The sequence below is a fragment of the Dendrobates tinctorius genome, unplaced genomic scaffold (genome assembly GCF_039654945.1).
Source record: "Dendrobates tinctorius isolate UK_male_01 unplaced genomic scaffold, ASM3965494v1 ptg000012l, whole genome shotgun sequence".
In the NCBI taxonomy this organism is placed as follows: Eukaryota; Metazoa; Chordata; class Amphibia; order Anura; family Dendrobatidae; genus Dendrobates; species Dendrobates tinctorius.
In genome coordinates, this window is record NW_027361680.1 from 21,676,825 (window position 1) to 21,697,903 (window position 21,079).

The window sequence follows — 21,079 nt, forward strand, 5'->3', positions numbered from 1 at the left end:
TGAATTTTCTCCAAAAGTAAAGCAGTTGCAAACTCATCCTTTTAGAAACTTGTTTGGGCTGTTGAGAGGAGTAAAAAACCATCAAAAATTTCAATCCTGCATGATTTTACCAAGAAATGTGATTCTTCATTCAAAACCTGATTTTTGCTATTGGGCTCTATTGAATAATGAATGTTTTGAATTTTCTCCAAAAGTAAAGTAGTTGCAAACTCATGCTTTTAGAGACTTGTTTGGGCTCATGAGAAGAGTAGAAAAACATCAAAAATTTCAGTCCTGCATGATTCTACCAAGAAATGTGTGCTCATTGAAACCGCTGGTTTTTGATAGTTTGGGCCCTATTGAATAATGAATGTTTTGAATTTTCTCCAAAAGTAAAGTAGTTGCAAACTCATCCTTTTAGAAACTTGTTTGGGCTGTTGAGAGGAGTAAAAAACCATCAAAAATTTCAATCCTGCATGATTCTACCAAGAAATGTGATTCTTCATTCAAAACCTGATTTTTGCTATTGGGCTCTATTGAATAATGAATGTTTTGAATTTTCTCCAAAAGTAAAGCAGTTGCAAACTCATCCGTTTAGAAACTTGTTTGGGCTGTTGAGAGGAGTAAAAAACCATCAAAAATTTCAATCCTGCATGATTTTACCAAGAAATGTGATTCTTCATTCAAAACCTGATTTTTGCTATTGGGCTCTATTGAATAATGAATGTTTTGAATTTTCTCCAAAAGTAAAGTAGTTGCAAACTCATGCTTTTAGAGACTTGTTTGGGCTCATGAGAGGAGTAGAAAAACATCAAAAATGTCGGTCCTGCATGATTCTACCAAGAAATGTGTGTTCATTGAAACCGCTGGTTTTTGATAGTTTGGGCCCTATTGAATAATGAATGTTTTGAATTTTCTCCAAAAGTAAAGTAGTTGCAAACTCATCCTTTTAGAAACTTGTTTGGGCTGTTGAGAGGAGTAAAAAACCATCAAAAATTTCAATCCTGCATGATTCTACCAAGAAATGTGATTCTTCATTCAAAACCTGATTTTTGCAATTGGGCTCTATTGAATAATGAATGTTTTGAATTTTCTCCAAAAGTAAAGTAGTTGCAAACTCATGCTTTTAGAGACTTGTTTGGGCTCATGAGAGGAGTAGAAAAACATCAAAAATTTCAGTCCTGCATGATTCTACCAAGAAATGTGTGCTCATTGAAACCGCTGGTTTTTGATAGTTTGGGCCCTATTGAATAATGAATGTTTTGAATTTTCTCCAAAAGTAAAGTAGTTGCAAACTCATCCTTTTAGAAACTTGTTTGGGCTGTTGAGAGGAGTAAAAAACCATCAAAAATTTCAATCCTGCATGATTCTACCAAGAAATGTGATTCTTCATTCAAAACCTGATTTTTGCTATTGGGCTCTAATGAATAATGAATGTTTTGAATTTTCTCCAAAAGTAAAGCAGTTGCAAACTCATCCTTTTAGAAACTTGTTTGGGCTGTTGAGAGGAGTAAAAAACCATCAAAAATTTCAATCCTGCATGATTTTACCAAGAAATGTGATTCTTCATTCAAAACCTGATTTTTGCTATTGGGCTCTATTGAATAGTGAATGTTTTGAATTTTCTCCAAAAGTAAAGTAGTTGCAAACTCATGCTTTTAGAGACTTGTTTGGGCTCATGAGAGGAGTAGAAAAACATCAAAAATTTCAGTCCTGCATGATTCTACCAAGAAATGTGTGTTCATTGAAACCGCTGGTTTTTGATAGTTTGGGCCCTATTGAATAATGAATGTTTTGAATTTTCTCCAAAAGTAAAGTAGTTGCAAACTCATCCTTTTAGAAACTTGTTTGGGCTGTTGAGAGGAGTAAAAAACCATCAAAAATTTCAATCCTGCATGATTCTACCAAGAAATGTGATTCTTCATTCAAAACCTGATTTTTGCTATTGGGCTCTATTGAATAATGAATGTTTTGAATTTTCTCCAAAAGTAAAGTAGTTGCAAACTCATGCTTTTAGAGACTTGTTTGGGCTCATGAGAGGAGTAGAAAAACATCAAAAATTTCAGTCCTGCATGATTCTACCAAGAAATGTGTGCTCATTGAAACCGCTGGTTTTTGATAGTTTGGGCCCTATTGAATAATGAATGTTTTGAATTTTCTCCAAAAGTAAAGTAGTTGCAAACTCATCCTTTTAGAAACTTGTTTGGGCTGTTGAGAGGAGTAAAAAACCATCAAAAATTTCAATCCTGCATGATTCTACCAAGAAATGTGATTCTTCATTCAAAACCTGATTTTTGCTATTGGGCTCTATTGAATAATGAATGTTTTGAATTTTCTCCAAAAGTAAAGTAGTTGCAAACTCATGCTTTTAGAGACTTGTTTGGGCTCATGAGAGGAGTAGAAAAACATCAAAAATTTCAGTCCTGCATGATTCTACCAAGAAATGTGTGTTCATTGAAACCGCTGGTTTTTGATAGTTTGGGCCCTATTGAATAATGAATGTTTTGAATTTTCTCCAAAAGTAAAGTAGTTGCAAACTCATCCTTTTAGAAACTTGTTTGGGCTGTTGAGAGGAGTAAAAAACCATCAAAAATTTCAATCCTGCATGATTTTACCAAGAAATGTGATTCTTCATTCAAAACCTGATTTTTGCTATTGGGCTCTATTGAATAGTGAATGTTTTGAATTTTCTCCAAAAGTAAAGTAGTTGCAAACTCATGCTTTTAGAGACTTGTATGGGCTCATGAGAGGAGTAGAAAAACATCAAAAATTTCAGTCCTGCATGATTCTACCAAGAAATGTGTGTTCATTGAAACCGCTGGTTTTTGATAGTTTGGGCCCTATTGAATAATGAATGTTTTGAATTTTCTACAAAAGTAAAGTAGTTGCAAACTCATCCTTTTAGAAACTTGTTTGGGCTGCTGAGAGGAGTAAAAAACTATCAAAAATTTCAATCCTGCATGATTTTACCAAGAAATGTGATTCTTCATTCAAAACCTGATTTTTGCTATTGGGCTCTATTGAATAATGAATGTTTTGAATTTTCTCCAAAAGTAAAGTAGTTGCAAACTCATGCTTTTAGAGACTTGTTTGGGCTCATGAGAGTAGAAAAACATCAAAAATGTCGGTCCTGCATGATTCTACCAAGAAATGTGTGTTCATTGAAACCGCTGGTTTTTGATAGTTTGGGCCCTATTGAATAATGAATGTTTTGAATTTTCTCCAAAAGTAAAGTAGTTGCAAACTCATCCTTTTAGAAACTTGTTTGGGCTGTTGAGAGGAGTAAAAAACCATCAAAAATTTCAATCCTGCATGATTCTACCAAGAAATGTGATTCTTCATTCAAAACCTGATTTTTGCTATTGGGCTCTATTGAATAATGAATGTTTTGAATTTTCTCCAAAAGTAAAGTAGTTGCAAACTCATGCTTTTAGAGACTTGTTTGGGCTCATGAGAGGAGTAGAAAAACATCAAAAATTTCAGTCCTGCATGATTCTACCAAGAAATGTGTGCTCATTGAAACCGCTGGTTTTTGATAGTTTGGGCCCTATTGAATAATGAATGTTTTGAATTTTCTCCAAAAGTAAAGTAGTTGCAAACTCATCCTTTTAGAAACTTGTTAGGGCTGTTGAGAGGAGTAAAAAACCATCAAAAATTTCAATCCTGCATGATTCTACCAAGAAATGTGATTCTTCATTCAAAACCTGATTTTTGCTATTGGGCTCTATTGAATAATGAATGTTTTGAATTTTCTCCAAAAGTAAAGTAGTTGCAAACTCATCCTTTTAGAAACTTGTTTGGGCTGTTGAGAGGAGTAAAAAACCATCAAAAATTTCAATCCTGCATGATTCTACCAAGAAATGTGATTCTTCATTCAAAACCTGATTTTTGCTATTGGGCTCTATTGAATAATGAATGTTTTGAATTTTCTCCAAAAGTAAAGTAGTTGCAAACTCATGCTTTTAGAGACTTGTTTGGGCTCATGAGAGGAGTAGAAAAACATCAAAAATTTCAGTCCTGCATGATTCTACCAAGAAATGTGTGCTCATTGAAACCGCTGGTTTTTGATAGTTTGGGCCCTATTGTATAATGAATGTTTTGAATTTTCTCCAAAAGTAAAGTAGTTGCAAACTCATCCTTTTAGAAACTTGTTTGGGCTGTTGAGAGGAGTAAAAAACCATCAAAAATTTCAATCCTGCATGATTTTACCAAGAAATGTGATTCTTCATTCAAAACCTGATTTTTGCTATTGGGCTCTATTGAATAATGAATGTTTTGAATTTTCTCCAAAAGTAAAGTAGTTGCAAACTCATGCTTTTAGAGACTTGTTTGGGCTCATGAGAGGAGTAGAAAAACATCAAAAATTTCGGTCCTGCATGATTCTACCAAGAAATGTGTGTTCATTGAAACCGCTGGTTTTTGATAGTTTGGGCCCTATTGAATAATGAATGTTTTGAATTTTCTCCAAAAGTAAAGTAGTTGCAAACTCATCCTTTTAGAAACTTGTTTGGGCTGTTGAGAGGAGTAAAAAACCATCAAAAATTTCAATCCTGCATGATTCTACCAAGAAATGTGATTCTTCATTCAAAACCTGATTTTTGCTATTGGGCTCTATTGAATAATGAATGTTTTGAATTTTCTCCAAAAGTAAAGTAGTTGCAAACTCATGCTTTTAGAGACTTGTTTGGGCTCATGAGAGGAGTAGAAAAACATCAAAAATTTCAGTCCTGCATGATTCTACCAAGAAATGTGTGTTCATTCAAAACCTGATTTTTGCTATTGGGCTCTATTGAATAGTGAATGTTTTGAATTTTCTCCAAAAGTAAAGTAGTTGTAAACTCATGCTTTTAGAGACTTGTTTGGGCTCATGAGAGGAGTAGAAAAACATCAAAAATTTCAGTCCTGCATGATTCTACCAAGAAATGTGTGTTCATTGAAACCGCTGGTTTTTGATAGTTTGGGCCCTATTGAATAATGAATGTTTTGAATTTTCTCCAAAAGTAAAGTAGTTGCAAACTCATCCTTTTAGAAACTTGTTTGGGCTGTTGAGAGGAGTAAAAAACCATCAAAAATTTCAATCCTGCATGATTTTACCAAGAAATGTGATTCTTCATTCAAAACCTGATTTTTGCTATTGGGCTCTATTGAATAATGAATGTTTTGAATTTTCTCCAAAAGTAAAGTAGTTGCAAACTCATGCTTTTAGAGACTTGTTTGGGCTCATGAGAGGAGTAGAAAAACATCAAAAATTTCGGTCCTGCATGATTCTACCAAGAAATGTGTGTTCATTGAAACCGCTGGTTTTTGATAGTTTGGGCCCTATTGAATAATGAATGTTTTGAATTTTCTCCAAAAGTAAAGTAGTTGCAAACTCATCCTTTTAGAAACTTGTTTGGGCTGTTGAGAGGAGTAAAAAACCATCAAAAATTTCAATCCTGCATGATTCTACCAAGAAATGTGATTCTTCATTCAAAACCTGATTTTTGCTATTGGGCTCTATTGAATAATGAATGTTTTGAATTTTCTCCAAAAGTAAAGTAGTTGCAAACTCATGCTTTTAGAGACTTGTTTGGGCTCATGAGAGGAGTAGAAAAACATCAAAAATTTCAGTCCTGCATGATTCTACCAAGAAATGTGTGTTCATTGAAACCGCTGGTTTTTGATAGTTTGGGCCCTATTGAATAATGAATGTTTTGAATTTTCTCCAAAAGTAAAGTAGTTGCAAACTCATCCTTTTAGAAACTTGTTTGGGCTGTTGAGAGGAGTAAAAAACCATCAAAAATTTCAATCCTGCATGATTTTACCAAGAAATGTGATTCTTCATTCAAAACCTGATTTTTGCTATTGGGCTCTATTGAATAGTGAATGTTTTGAATTTTCTCCAAAAGTAAAGTAGTTGCAAACTCATGCTTTTAGAGACTTGTTTGGGCTCATGAGAGGAGTAGAAAAACATCAAAAATTATTTCAGTCCTGCATGATTCTACCAAGAAATGTGTGTTCATTGAAACCGCTGGTTTTTGATAGTTTGGGCCCTATTGAATAATGAATGTTTTGAATTTTCTCCAAAAGTAAAGTAGTTGCAAACTCATCCTTTTAGAAACTTGTTTGGGCTGTTGAGAGGAGTAAAAAACCATCAAAAATTTCAATCCTGCATGATTTTACCAAGAAATGTGATTCTTCATTCAAAACCTGATTTTTGCTATTGGGCTCTATTGAATAATGAATGTTTTGAATTTTCTCCAAAAGTAAAGTAGTTGCAAACTCATGCTTTTAGAGACTTGTTTGGGCTCATGAGAGGAGTAGAAAAACATCAAAAATTTCGGTCCTGCATGATTCTAACAAGAAATGTGTGTTCATTGAAACCGCTGGTTTTTGATAGTTTGGGCCCTATTGAATAATGAATGTTTTGAATTTTCTCCAAAAGTAAAGTAGTTGCAAACTCATCCTTTTAGAAACTTGTTTGGGATGTTGAGAGGAGTAAAAATCCATCAAAAATTTCAATCCTGCATGATTTTACCAAGAAATGTGATTCTTCATTCAAAACCTGATTTTTGCTATTGGGCTCTATTGAATAATGAATGTTTTGAATTTTCTCCAAAAGTAAAGTAGTTGCAAACTCATGCTTTTAGAGACTTGTTTGGGCTCATGAGAGGAGTAGAAAAACATCAAAAATGTCGGTCCTGCATGATTCTACCAAGAAATGTGTGTTCATTGAAACCGCTGGTTTTTGATAGTTTGGGCCCTATTGAATAATGAATGTTTTGAATTTTCTCCAAAAGTAAAGTAGTTGCAAACTCATCCTTTTAGAAACTTGTTTGGGCTGTTGAGAGGAGTAAAAAACCATCAAAAATTTCAATCCTGCATGATTCTACCAAGAAATGTGATTCTTCATTCAAAACCTGATTTTTGCTATTGGGCTCTATTGAATAATGAATGTTTTGAATTTTCTCCAAAAGTAAAGTAGTTGCAAACTCATGCTTTTAGAGACTTGTTTGGGCTCATGAGAGGAGTAGAAAAACATCAAAAATTTCAGTCCTGCATGATTCTACCAAGAAATGTGTGCTCATTGAAACCGCTGGTTTTTGATAGTTTGGGCCCTATTGAATAATGAATGTTTTGAATTTTCTCCAAAAGTAAAGTAGTTGCAAACTCATCCTTTTAGAAACTTGTTTGGGCTGTTGAGAGGAGTAAAAAACCATCAAAAATTTCAATCCTGCATTATTCTACCAAGAAAGGTGTTTCTTCATTCAAAACGCTGGTTTTTGCTATTGGGCTCTATTGAATAATGAATGTTTTGAATTTTCTCCAAAAGTAAAGTAGTTGCAAACTCATCCTTTTAGAGAATTGTTTGGGCTCATGAGAGGAGTAGAAAAACATCAAAAATTTCAGTCCTGCACGATTCTACCAAGAAATGTGTGTTCATTCAAACCGCTGGTTTTTGATATTTTGGGCCCTATTGAATAGTGAATGTTTTGAATTTTCTCCAAAAGTAAAGTAGTTGCTAACTCATCCTTTTAGAAACTTGTTTGGGCTGTTGAGAGGAGTAAAAAACCATGAAAAATTTCAATCCTGCATGATTCTACCAAGAAATGTGATTCTTCATTCAAAACCTGATTTTTGCTATTGGGCTCTATTGAATAATGAATGTTTTGAATTTTCTCCAAAAGTAAAGTAGTTGCAAACTCATGCTTTTAGAGACTTGTTTGGGCTCATGAGAGGAGTAGAAAAACATCAAAAATTTCAGTCCTGCATGATTCTACCAAGAAATGTGTGTTCATTGAAACCGCTGGTTTTTGATAGTTTGGGCCCTATTGAATAATGAATGTTTTGAATTTTCTCCAAAAGTAAAGTAGTTGCAAACTCATCCTTTTAGAAACTTGTTTGGGCTGTTGAGAGGAGTAAAAAACCATCAAAAATGTCAATCCTGCATGATTTTACCAAGAAATGTGATTCTTCATTCAAAACCTGATTTTTGCTATTGGGCTCTATTGAATAGTGAATGTTTTGAATTTTCTCCAAAAGTAAAGTAGTTGCAAACTCATGGTTTTAGAGACTTGTTTGGGCTCATGAGAGGAGTAGAAAAACATCAAAAATTTCAGTCCTGCATGATTCTACCAAGAAATGTGTGTTCATTGAAACCGCTGGTTTTTGATAGTTTGGGCCCTATTGAATAATGAATGTTTTGAATTTTCTCCAAAAGTAAAGTAGTTGCAAACTCATCCTTTTAGAAACTTGTTTGGGCTGTTGAGAGGAGTAAAAAACCATCAAAAATTTCAATCCTGCATGATTTTACCAAGAAATGTGATTCTTCATTCAAAACCTGATTTTTGCTATTGGGCTCTATTGAATAGTGAATGTTTTGAATTTTCTCCAAAAGTAAAGTAGTTGCAAACTCATGCTTTTAGAGACTTGTTTGGGCTCATGAGAGGAGTAGAAAAACATCAAAAATTTCAGTCCTGCATGATTCTACCAAGAAATGTGTGTTCATTGAAACCGCTGGTTTTTGATAGTTTGGGCCCTATTGAATAATGAATGTTTTGAATTTTCTCCAAAAGTAAAGTAGTTGCAAACTCATCCTTTTAGAAACTTGTTTGGGCTGTTGAGAGGAGTAAAAAACCATCAAAAATTTCAATCCTGCATGATTTTACCAAGAAATGTGATTCTTCATTCAAAACCTGATTTTTGCTATTGGGCTCTATTGAATAGTGAATGTTTTGAATTTTCTCCAAAAGTAAAGTAGTTGCAAACTCATCCTTTTAGAAACTTGTTTGGGCTGTTGAGAGGAGTAAAAAACCATCAAAAATTTCAATCCTGCATGATTCTACCAAGAAATGTGATTCTTCATTCAAAACCTGATTTTTGCTATTGGGCTCTATTGAATAATGAATGTTTTGAATTTTCTCCAAAAGTAAAGTAGTTGCAAACTCATGCTTTTAGAGACTTGTTTGGGCTCATGAGAGGAGTAGAAAAACATCAAAAATTTCGGTCCTGCATGATTCTACCAAGAAATGTGTGTTCATTGAAACCGCTGGTTTTTGATAGTTTGGGCCCTATTGAATAATGAATGTTTTGAATTTTCTCCAAAAGTAAAGTAGTTGCAAACTCATCCTTTTAGAAACTTGTTTGGGCTGTTGAGAGGAGTAAAAAACCATCAAAAATTTCAATCCTGCATGATTCTACCAAGAAATGTGATTCTTCATTCAAAACCTGATTTTTGCTATTGGGCTCTATTGAATAATGAATGTTTTGAATTTTCTCCAAAAGTAAAGTAGTTGCAAACTCATGCTTTTAGAGACTTGTTTGGGCTCATGAGAGGAGTAGAAAAACATCAAAAATTTCAGTCCTGCATGATTCTACCAAGAAATGTGTGCTCATTGAAACCGCTGGTTTTTGATAGTTTGGGCCCTATTGAATAATGAATGTTTTGAATTTTCTCCAAAAGTAAAGTAGTTGCAAACTCATCCTTTTAGAAACTTGTTTGGGCTGTTGAGAGGAGTAAAAAACCATCAAAAATTTCAATCCTGCATGATTCTACCAAGAAATGTGATTCTTCATTCAAAACCTGATTTTTGCTATTGGGCTCTATTGAATAATGAATGTTTTGAATTTTCTCCAAAAGTAAAGTAGTTGCAAACTCATGCTTTTAGAGACTTGTTTGGGCTCATGAGAGGAGTAGAAAAACATCAAAAATTTCAGTCCTGCATGATTCTACCAAGAAATGTGTGTTCATTGAAACCGCTGGTTTTTGATAGTTTGGGCCCTATTGAATAATGAATGTTTTGAATTTTCTCCAAAAGTAAAGTAGTTGCAAACTCATCCTTTTAGAAACTTGTTTGGGCTGTTGAGAGGAGTAAAAAACCATCAAAAATTTCAATCCTGCATGATTTTACCAAGAAATGTGATTCTTCATTCAAAACCTGATTTTTGCTATTGGGCTCTATTGAATAGTGAATGTTTTGAATTTTCTCCAAAAGTAAAGTAGTTGCAAACTCATGCTTTTAGAGACTTGTTTGGGCTCATGAGAGGAGTAGAAAAACATCAAAAATTTCAGTCCTGCATGATTCTACCAAGAAATGTGTGTTCATTGAAACCGCTGGTTTTTGATAGTTTGGGCCCTATTGAATAATGAATGTTTTGAATTTTCTCCAAAAGAAAAGTAGTTGCAAACTCATCCTTTTAGAAACTTGTTTGGGCTGTTGAGAGGAGTAAAAAACCATCAAAAATTTCAATCCTGCATGATTTTACCAAGAAATGTGATTCTTCATTCAAAACCTGATTTTTGCTATTGGGCTCTATTGAATAATGAATGTTTTGAATTTTCTCCAAAAGTAAAGTAGTTGCAAACTCATGCTTTTAGAGACTTGTTTGGGCTCATGAGAGTAGAAAAACATCAAAAATGTCGGTCCTGCATGATTCTACCAAGAAATGTGTGTTCATTGAAACCGCTGGTTTTTGATAGTTTGGGCCCTATTGAATAATGAATGTTTTGAATTTTCTACAAAAGTAAAGTAGTTGCAAACTCATCCTTTTAGAAACTTGTTTGGGCTGTTGAGAGGAGTAAAAAACCATCAAAAATTTCAATCCTGCATGATTCTACCAAGAAATGTGATTCTTCATTCAAAACCTGATTTTTGCTATTGGGCTCTATTGAATAATGAATGTTTTGAATTTTCTCCAAAAGTAAAGTAGTTGCAAACTCATGCTTTTAGAGACTTGTTTGGGCTCATGAGAGGAGTAGAAAAACATCAAAAATTTCAGTCCTGCATGATTCTACCAAGAAATGTGTGCTCATTGAAACCGCTGGTTTTTGATAGTTTGGGCCCTATTGAATAATGAATGTTTTGAATTTTCTCCAAAAGTAAAGTAGTTGCAAACTCATCCTTTTAGAAACTTGTTTGGGCTGTTGAGAGGAGTAAAAAACCATCAAAAATTTCAATCCTGCATGATTCTACCAAGAAATGTGATTCTTCATTCAAAACCTGATTTTTGCTATTGGGCTCTATTGAATAATGAATGTTTTGAATTTTCTCCAAAAGTAAAGTAGTTGCAAACTCATGCTTTTAGAGACTTGTTTGGGCTCATGAGAGGAGTAGAAAAACATCAAAAATTTCAGTCCTGCATGATTCTACCAAGAAATGTGTGTTCATTGAAACCGCTGGTTTTTGATAGTTTGGGCCCTATTGAATAATGAATGTTTTGAATTTTCTCCAAAAGTAAAGTAGTTACAAACTCATCCTTTTAGAAACTTGTTTGGGCTGTTGAGAGGAGTAAAAAACCATCAAAAATTTCAATCCTGCATGATTCTACCAAGAAATGTGATTCTTCATTCAAAACCTGATTTTTGCTATTGGGCTCTATTGAATAATGAATGTTTTGAATTTTCTCCAAAAGTAAAGTAGTTGCAAACTCATGCTTTTAGAGACTTGTTTGGGCTCATGAGAGGAGTAGAAAAACATCAAAAATTTCAGTCCTGCATGATTCTACCAAGAAATGTGTGTTCATTGAAACCGCTGGTTTTTGATAGTTTGGGCCCTATTGAATAATGAATGTTTTGAATTTTCTCCAAAAGTAAAGTAGTTGCAAACTCATCCTTTTAGAAACTTGTTTGGGCTGTTGAGAGGAGTAAAAAACCATCAAAAATTTCAATCCTGCATGATTCTACCAAGAAATGTGATTCTTCATTCAAAACGCTGGTTTTTGCTATTGGGCTCTTTTGAGTAATGAATGTTTTGAATTTTCTCCAAAAGTAAAGTAGTTGCAAACTCATGCTTTTAGAGACTTGTTTGGGCTCATGAGAGGAGTAGAAAAACATCAAAAATTTCAGTCCTGCATGATTCTACCAAGAAATGTGTGTTCATTCAAACCGCTGGTTTTTGATAGTTTGGGCCCTATTGAATAATGAATGTTTTGAATTTTCTCCAAAAGTAAAGTAGTTGCAAACTCATCCTTTTAGAAACTTGTTTGGGCTGTTGAGAGGAGTAAAAAACCATCAAAAATTTCAATCCTGCATTATTCTACCAAGAAAGGTGTTTCTTCATTCAAAACGCTGGTTTTTGCTATTGGGCTCTATTGAATAATGAATGTTTTGAATTTTCTCCAAAAGTAAAGTAGTTGCAAACTCATCCTTTTAGAGAATTGTTTGGGCTCATGAGAGGAGTAGAAAAACATCAAAAATTTCAGTCCTGCACGATTCTACCAAGAAATGTGTGTTCATTCAAACCGCTGGTTTTTGATATTTTGGGCCCTATTGAATAGTGAATGTTTTGAATTTTCTCCAAAAGTAAAGTAGTTGCTAACTCATCCTTTTAGAAACTTGTTTGGGCTGTTGAGAGGAGTAAAAAACCATGAAAAATTTCAATCCTGCATGATTCTACCAAGAAATGTGATTCTTCATTCAAAACCTGATTTTTGCTATTGGGCTCTATTGAATAATGAATGTTTTGAATTTTCTCCAAAAGTAAAGTAGTTGCAAACTCATGCTTTTAGAGACTTGTTTGGGCTCATGAGAGGAGTAGAAAAACATCAAAAATTTCAGTCCTGCATGATTCTACCAAGAAATGTGTGTTCATTGAAACCGCTGGTTTTTGATAGTTTGGGCCCTATTGAATAATGAATGTTTTGAATTTTCTCCAAAAGTAAAGTAGTTGCAAACTCATCCTTTTAGAAACTTGTTTGGGCTGTTGAGAGGAGTAAAAAACCATCAAAAATGTCAATCCTGCATGATTTTACCAAGAAATGTGATTCTTCATTCAAAACCTGATTTTTGCTATTGGGCTCTATTGAATAGTGAATGTTTTGAATTTTCTCCAAAAGTAAAGTAGTTGCAAACTCATGGTTTTAGAGACTTGTTTGGGCTCATGAGAGGAGTAGAAAAACATCAAAAATTTCAGTCCTGCATGATTCTACCAAGAAATGTGTGTTCATTGAAACCGCTGGTTTTTGATAGTTTGGGCCCTATTGAATAATGAATGTTTTGAATTTTCTCCAAAAGTAAAGTAGTTGCAAACTCATCCTTTTAGAAACTTGTTTGGGCTGTTGAGAGGAGTAAAAAACCATCAAAAATTTCAATCCTGCATGATTTTACCAAGAAATGTGATTCTTCATTCAAAACCTGATTTTTGCTATTGGGCTCTATTGAATAATGAATGTTTTGAATTTTCTCCAAAAGTAAAGTAGTTGCAAACTCATGCTTTTAGAGACTTGTTTGGGCTCATGAGAGGAGTAGAAAAACATCAAAAATTTCGGTCCTGCATGATTCTACCAAGAAATGTGTGTTCATTGAAACCGCTGGTTTTTGATAGTTTGGGCCCTATTGAATAATGAATGTTTTGAATTTTCTCCAAAAGTAAAGTAGTTGCAAACTCATCCTTTTAGAAACTTGTTTGGGCTGTTGAGAGGAGTAAAAAACCATCAAAAATTTCAATCCTGCATGATTCTACCAAGAAATGTGATTCTTCATTCAAAACCTGATTTTTGCTATTGGGCTCTATTGAATAATGAATGTTTTGAATTTTCTCCAAAAGTAAAGTAGTTGCAAACTCATGCTTTTAGAGACTTGTTTGGGCTCATGAGAGGAGTAGAAAAACATCAAAAATTTCAGTCCTGCATGATTCTACCAAGAAATGTGTGTTCATTGAAACCGCTGGTTTTTGATAGTTTGGGCCCTATTGAATAATGAATGTTTTGAATTTTCTCCAAAAGTAAAGTAGTTGCAAACTCATCCTTTTAGAAACTTGTTTGGGCTGTTGAGAGGAGTAAAAAACCATCAAAAATTTCAATGCTGCATGATTTTACCAAGAAATGTGATTCTTCATTCAAAACCTGATTTTTGCTATTGGGCTCTATTGAATAGTGAATGTTTTGAATTTTCTCCAAAAGTAAAGTAGTTGCAAACTCATGCTTTTAGAGACTTGTTTGGGCTCATGAGAGGAGTAGAAAAACATCAAAAATTATTTCAGTCCTGCATGATTCTACCAAGAAATGTGTGTTCATTGAAACCGCTGGTTTTTGATAGTTTGGGCCCTATTGAATAATGAATGTTTTGAATTTTCTCCAAAAGTAAAGTAGTTGCAAACTCATCCTTTTAGAAACTTGTTTGGGCTGTTGAGAGGAGTAAAAAACCATCAAAAATTTCAATCCTGCATGATTTTACCAAGAAATGTGATTCTTCATTCAAAACCTGATTTTTGCTATTGGGCTCTATTGAATAATGAATGTTTTGAATTTTCTCCAAAAGTAAAGTAGTTGCAAACTCATGCTTTTAGAGACTTGTTTGGGCTCATGAGAGGAGTAGAAAAACATCAAAAATTTCAGTCCTGCATGATTCTACCAAGAAATGTGTGCTCATTGAAACCGCTGGTTTTTGATAGTTTGGGCCCTATTGAATAATGAATGTTTTGAATTTTCTCCAAAAGTAAAGTAGTTGCAAACTCATCCTTTTAGAAACTTGTTTGGGCTGTTGAGAGGAGTAAAAAACCATCAAAAATTTCAATCCTGCATGATTCTACCAAGAAATGTGATTCTTCATTCAAAACCTGATTTTTGCTATTGGGCTCTATTGAATAATGAATGTTTTGAATTTTCTCCAAAAGTAAAGCAGTTGCAAACTCATCCTTTTAGAAACTTGTTTGGGCTGTTGAGAGGAGTAAAAAACCATCAAAAATTTCAATCCTGCATGATTTTACCAAGAAATGTGATTCTTCATTCAAAACCTGATTTTTGCTATTGGGCTGTATTGAATAATGAATGTTTTGAATTTTCTCCAAAAGTAAAGTAGTTGCAAACTCATGCTTTTAGAGACTTGTTTGGGCTCATGAGAGGAGTAGAAAAACATCAAAAATTTCGGTCCTGCATGATTCTACCAAGAAATGTGTGTTCATTGAAACCGCTGTTTTTTGATAGTTTGGGCCCTATTGAATAATGAATGTTTTGAATTTTCTCCAAAAGTAAAGTAGTTGCAAACTCATCCTTTTAGAAACTTGTTTGGGCTGTTGAGAGGAGTAAAAAACCATCAAAAATTTCAATCCTGCATGATTATACCAAGAAATGTGATTCTTCATTCAAAACGCTGGTTTTTGCTATTGGGCTCTATTGAATAATGAATGTTTTGAATTTTCTCCAAAAGTAAAGTAGTTGCACACTCATGCTTTTAGAGACTTGTTTGGGCTCATGAGAGGAGTAGAAAAACATCAAAAATTTCAGTCCTGCATGATTCTACCAAGAAATGTGTGCTCATTGAAACCGCTGGTTTTTGATAGTTTGGGCCCTATTGAATAATGAATGTTTTGAATTTTCTCTAAAAGTAAAGTAGTTGCAAACTCATCCTTTTAGAAACTTGTTTGGGCTGTTGAGAGGAGTAAAAAACCATCAAAAATTTCAATCCTGCATGATTCTACCAAGAAATGTGATTCTTCATTCAAAACCTGATTTTTGCTATTGGGCTCTATTGAATAATGAATGTTTTGAATTTTCTCCAAAAGTAAAGCAGTTGCAAACTCATCCTTTTAGAAACTTGTTTGGGCTGTTGAGAGGAGTAAAAAACCATCAAAAATTTCAATCCTGCATGATTTTACCAAGAAATGTGATTCTTCATTCAAAACCTGATTTTTGCTATTGGGCTCTATTGAATAATGAATGTTTTGAATTTTCTCCAAAAGTAAAGTAGTTGCAAACTCATGCTTTTAGAGACTTGTTTGGGCTCATGAGAGGAGTAGAAAAACATCAAAAATTTCAGTCCTGCATGATTCCACCAAGAAATGTGTGTTCATTGAAACCGCTGGTTTTTGATAGTTTGGGCCCTATTGAATAATGAATGTTTTGAATTTTCTCCAAAAGTAAAGTAGTTACAAACTCATCCTTTTAGAAACTTGTTTGGGCTGTTGAGAGGAGTAAAAAACCATCAAAAATTTCAATCCTGCATGATTCTACCAAGAAATGTGATTCTTCATTCAAAACCTGATTTTTGCTATTGGGCTCTATTGAATAATGAATGTTTTGAATTTTCTCCAAAAGTAAAGTAGTTGCAAACTCATGCTTTTAGAGACTTGTTTGGGCTCATGAGAGGAGTAGAAAAACATCAAAAATTTCAGTCCTGCATGATTCTACCAAGAAATGTGTGTTCATTGAAACCGCTGGTTTTTGATAGTTTGGGCCCTATTGAATAATGAATGTTTTGAATTTTCTCCAAAAGTAAAGTAGTTGCAAACTCATCCTTTTAGAAACTTGTTTGGGCTGTTGAGAGGAGTAAAAACCATCAAAAATTTCAATCCTGCATGATTCTACCAAGAAATGTGATTCTTCATTCAAAACGCTGGTTTTTGCTATTGGGCTCTTTTGAGTAATGAATGTTTTGAATTTTCTCCAAAAGTAAAGTAGTTGCAAACTCATGCTTTTAGAGACTTGTTTGGGCTCATGAGAGGAGTAGAAAAACATCAAAAATTTCAGTCCTGCATGATTCTACCAAGAAATGTGATTCTTCATTCAAAACCTGATTTTTGCTATTGGGCTCTATTGAATAATGAATGTTTTGAATTTTCTCCAAAAGTAAAGCAGTTGCAAACTCATCCTTTTAGAAACTTGTTTGGGCTGTTGAGAGGAGTAAAAAACCATCAAAAATTTCAATCCTGCATGTTTTTACCAAGAAATGTGATTCTTCATTCAAAACCTGATTTTTGCTATTGGGCTCTATTGAATAATGAATGTTTTGAATTTTCTCCAAAAGTAAAGTAGTTGCAAACTCATGCTTTTAGAGACTTGTTTGGGCTCATGAGAGGAGTAGAAAAACATCAAAAATTTCAGTCCTGCATGATTCTACCAAGAAATGTGTGTTCATTGAAACCGCTGGTTTTTGATAGTTTGGGCCCTATTGAATAATGAATGTTTTGAATTTTCTCCAAAAGTAAAGTAGTTACAAACTCATCCTTTTAGAAACTTGTTTGGGCTGTTGAGAGGAGTAAAAAACCATCAAAAATTTCAATCCTGCATGATTCTACCAAGAAATGTGATTCTTCATTCAAAACCTGATTTTTGCTATTGGGCTCTATTGAATAATGAATGTTTTGAATTTTCTCCAAAAGTAAAGTAGTTGCAAACTCATGCTTTTAGAGACTTGTTTGGGCTCATGAGAGGAGTAGAAAAACATCAAAAATTTCAGTCCTGCATGATTCTACCAAGAAATGTGTGTTCATTGAAACCGCTGTTTTTTGATAGTTTGGGCCCTATTGAATAATGAATGTTTTGAATTTTCTCCAAAAGTAAAGTAGTTGCAAACTCATCCTTTTAGAAACTTGTTTGGGCTGTTGAGAGGAGTAAAAACCATCAAAAATTTCAATCCTGCATGATTCTACCAAGAAATGTGATTCTTCATTCCAAACGCTGGTTTTTGCTATTGGGCTCTTTTGAGTAATGAATGTTTTGAATTTTCTCCAAAAGTAAAGTAGTTGCAAACTCATGCTTTTAGAGACTTGTTTGGGCTCATGAGAGGAGTAGAAAAACATCAAAAATTTCAGTCCTGCATGATTCTACCAAGAAATGTGTGTTCATTCAAACCGCTGGTTTTTGATAGTTTGGGCCCTATTGAATAATGAATGTTTTGAATTTTCTCCAAAAGTAAAGTAGTTGCAAACTCATCCTTTTAGAAACTTGTTTGGGCTGTTGAGAGGAGTAAAAAACCATCAAAAATTTCAATCCTGCATTATTCTACCAAGAAAGGTGTTTCTTCATTCAAAACGCTGGTTTTTGCTATTGGGCTCTATTGAATAATGAATGTTTTGAATTTTCTCCAAAAGTAAAGTAGTTGCAAACTCATCCTTTTAGAGAATTTTTTGGGCTCATGAGAGGAGTAGAAAAACATCAAAAATTTCAGTCCTGCACGATTCTACCAAGAAATGTGTTCATTCAAACCGCTGGTTTTTGATATTTTGGGCCCTATTGAATAGTGAATGTTTTGAATTTTCTCCAAAAGTAAAGTAGTTGCTAACTCATCCTTTTAGAAACTTGTTTGGGCTGTTGAGAGGAGTAAAAAACCATCAAAAATTTCAATCCTGCATGATTCTACCAAGAAATGTGATTCTTCATTCAAAACCTGATTTTTGCTATTGGGCTCTATTGAATAATGAATGTTTTGAATTTTCTCCAAAAGTAAAGTAGTTGCAAACTCATGCTTTTAGAGACTTGTTTGGGCTCATGAGAGTAGAAAAACATCAAAAATGTCGGTCCTGCATGATTCTACCAAGAAATGTGTGTTCATTGAAACCGCTGGTTTTTGATAGTTTGGGCCCTATTGAATAATGAATGTTTTGAATTTTCTCCAAAAGTAAAGTAGTTGCAAACTCATCCTTTTAGAAACTTGTTTGGGCTGTTGAGAGGAGTAAAAAACCATCAAAAATTTCAATCCTGCATGATTCTACCAAGAAATGTGATTCTTCATTCAAAACCTGATTTTTGCTATTGGGCTCTATTGAATAATGAATGTTTTGAATTTTCTCCAAAAGTAAAGTAGTTGCAAACTCATGCTTTTAGAGACTTGTTTGGGCTCATGAAAGGAGTAGAAAAACATCAAAAATTTCAGTCCTGCATGATTCTACCAAGAAATGTGTGCTCATTGAAACCGCTGGTTTTTGATAGTTTGGGCCCTATTGAATAATGAATGTTTTGAATTTTCTCCAAAAGTAAAGTAGTTGCAAACTCATCCTTTTAGAAACTTGTTAGGGCTGTTGAGAGGAGTAAAAAACCATCAAAAATTTCAATCCTGCATGATTCTACCAAGAAATGTGATTCTTCATTCAAAACCTGATTTTTGCTATTGGGCTCTATTGAATAATGAATGTTTTGAATTTTCTCCAAAAGTAAAGTAGTTGCAAACTCATCCTTTTAGAAACTTGTTTGGGCTGTTGAGAGGAGTAAAAAACCATCAAAAATTTCAATCCTGCATGATTCTACCAAGAAATGTGATTCTTCATTCAAAACCTGATTTTTGCTATTGGGCTCTATTGAATAATGAATGTTTTGAATTTTCTCCAAAAGTAAAGTAGTTGCAAACTCATGCTTTTAGAGACTTGTTTGGGCTCATGAGAGGAGTAGAAAAACATCAAAAATTTCAGTCCTGCATGATTCTACCAAGAAATGTGTGCTCATTGAAACCGCTGGTTTTTGATAGTTTGGGCCCTATTGTATAATGAATGTTTTGAATTTTCTCCAAAAGTAAAGTAGTTGCAAACTCATCCTTTTAGAAACTTGTTTGGGCTGTTGAGAGGAGTAAAAAACCATCAAAAATTTCAATCCTGCATGATTTTACCAAGAAATGTGATTCTTCATTCAAAACCTGATTTTTGCTATTGGGCTCTATTGAATAATGAATGTTTTGAATTTTCTCCAAAAGTAAAGTAGTTGCAAACTCATGCTTTTAGAGACTTGTTTGGGCTCATGAGAGGAGTAGAAAAACATCAAAAATTTCGGTCCTGCATGATTCTACCAAGAAATGTGTGTTCATTGAAACCGCTGGTTTTTGATAGTTTGGGCCCTATTGAATAATGAATGTTTTGAATTTTCTCCAAAAGTAAAGTAGTTGCAAACTCATCCTTTTAGAAACTTGTTTGGGCTGTTGAGAGGAGTAAAAAACCATCAAAAATTTCAATCCTGCATGATTCTACCAAGAAATGTGATTCTTCATTCAAAACCTGATTTTTGCTATTGGGCTCTATTGAATAATGAATGTTTTGAATTTTCTCCAAAAGTAAAGTAGTTGCAAACTCATGCTTTTAGAGACTTGTTTGGGCTCATGAGAGGAGTAGAAAAACATCAAAAATTTCAGTCCTGCATGATTCTACCAAGAAATGTGTGTTCATTCAAAACCTGATTTTTGCTATTGGGCTCTATTGAATAGTGAATGTTTTGAATTTTCTCCAAAAGTAAAGTAGTTGTAAACTCATGCTTTTAGAGACTTGTTTGGGCTCATGAGAGGAGTAGAAAAACATCAAAAATTTCAGTCCTGCATGATTCTACCAAGAAATGTGTGTTCATTGAAACCGCTGGTTTTTGATAGTTTGGGCCCTATTGAATAATGAATGTTTTGAATTTTCTCCAAAAGTAAAGTAGTTGCAAACTCATCCTTTTAGAAACTTGTTTGGGCTGTTGAGAGGAGTAAAAAACCATCAAAAATTTCAATCCTGCATGATTTTACCAAGAAATGTGATTCTTCATTCAAAACCTGATTTTTGCTATTGGGCTCTATTGAATAATGAATGTTTTGAATTTTCTCCAAAAGTAAAGTAGTTGCAAACTCATGCTTTTAGAGACTTGTTTGGGCTCATGAGAGGAGTAGAAAAACATCAAAAATGTCGGTCCTGCATGATTCTACCAAGAAATGTGTGTTCATTGAAACCGCTGGTTTTTGATAGTTTGGGCCCTATTGAATAATGAATGTTTTGAATTTTCTCCAAAAGTAAAGTAGTTGCAAACTCATCCTTTTAGAAACTTGTTTGGGCTGTTGAGAGGAGTAAAAAACCATCAAAAATTTCAATCCTGCATGATTCTACCAAGAAATGTGATTCTTCATTCAAAACCTGATTTTTGCTATTGGGCTCTATTGAATAATGAATGTTTTGAATTTTCTCCAAAAGTAAAGTAGTTGCAAACTCATGCTTTTAGAGACTTGTTTGGGCTCATGAGAGGAGTAGAAAAACATCAAAAATTTCAGTCCTGCATGATTCTACCAAGAAATGTGTGCTCATTGAAACCGCTGGTTTTTGATAGTTTGGGCCCTATTGAATAATGAATGTTTTGAATTTTCTCCAAAAGTAAAGTAGTTGCAAACTCATCCTTTTAGAAACTTGTTTGGGCTGTTGAGAGGAGTAAAAAACCATCAAAAATTTCAATCCTGCATGATTCTACCAAGAAATGTGATTCTTCATTCAAAACCTGATTTTTGCTATTGGGCTCTATTGAATAATGAATGTTTTGAATTTTCTCCAAAAGTAAAGTAGTTGCAAACTCATGCTTTTAGAGACTTGTTTGGGCTCATGAGAGGAGTAGAAAAACATCAAAAATTTCAGTCCTGCATGATTCTACCAAGAAATGTGTGTTCATTGAAACCGCTGGTTTT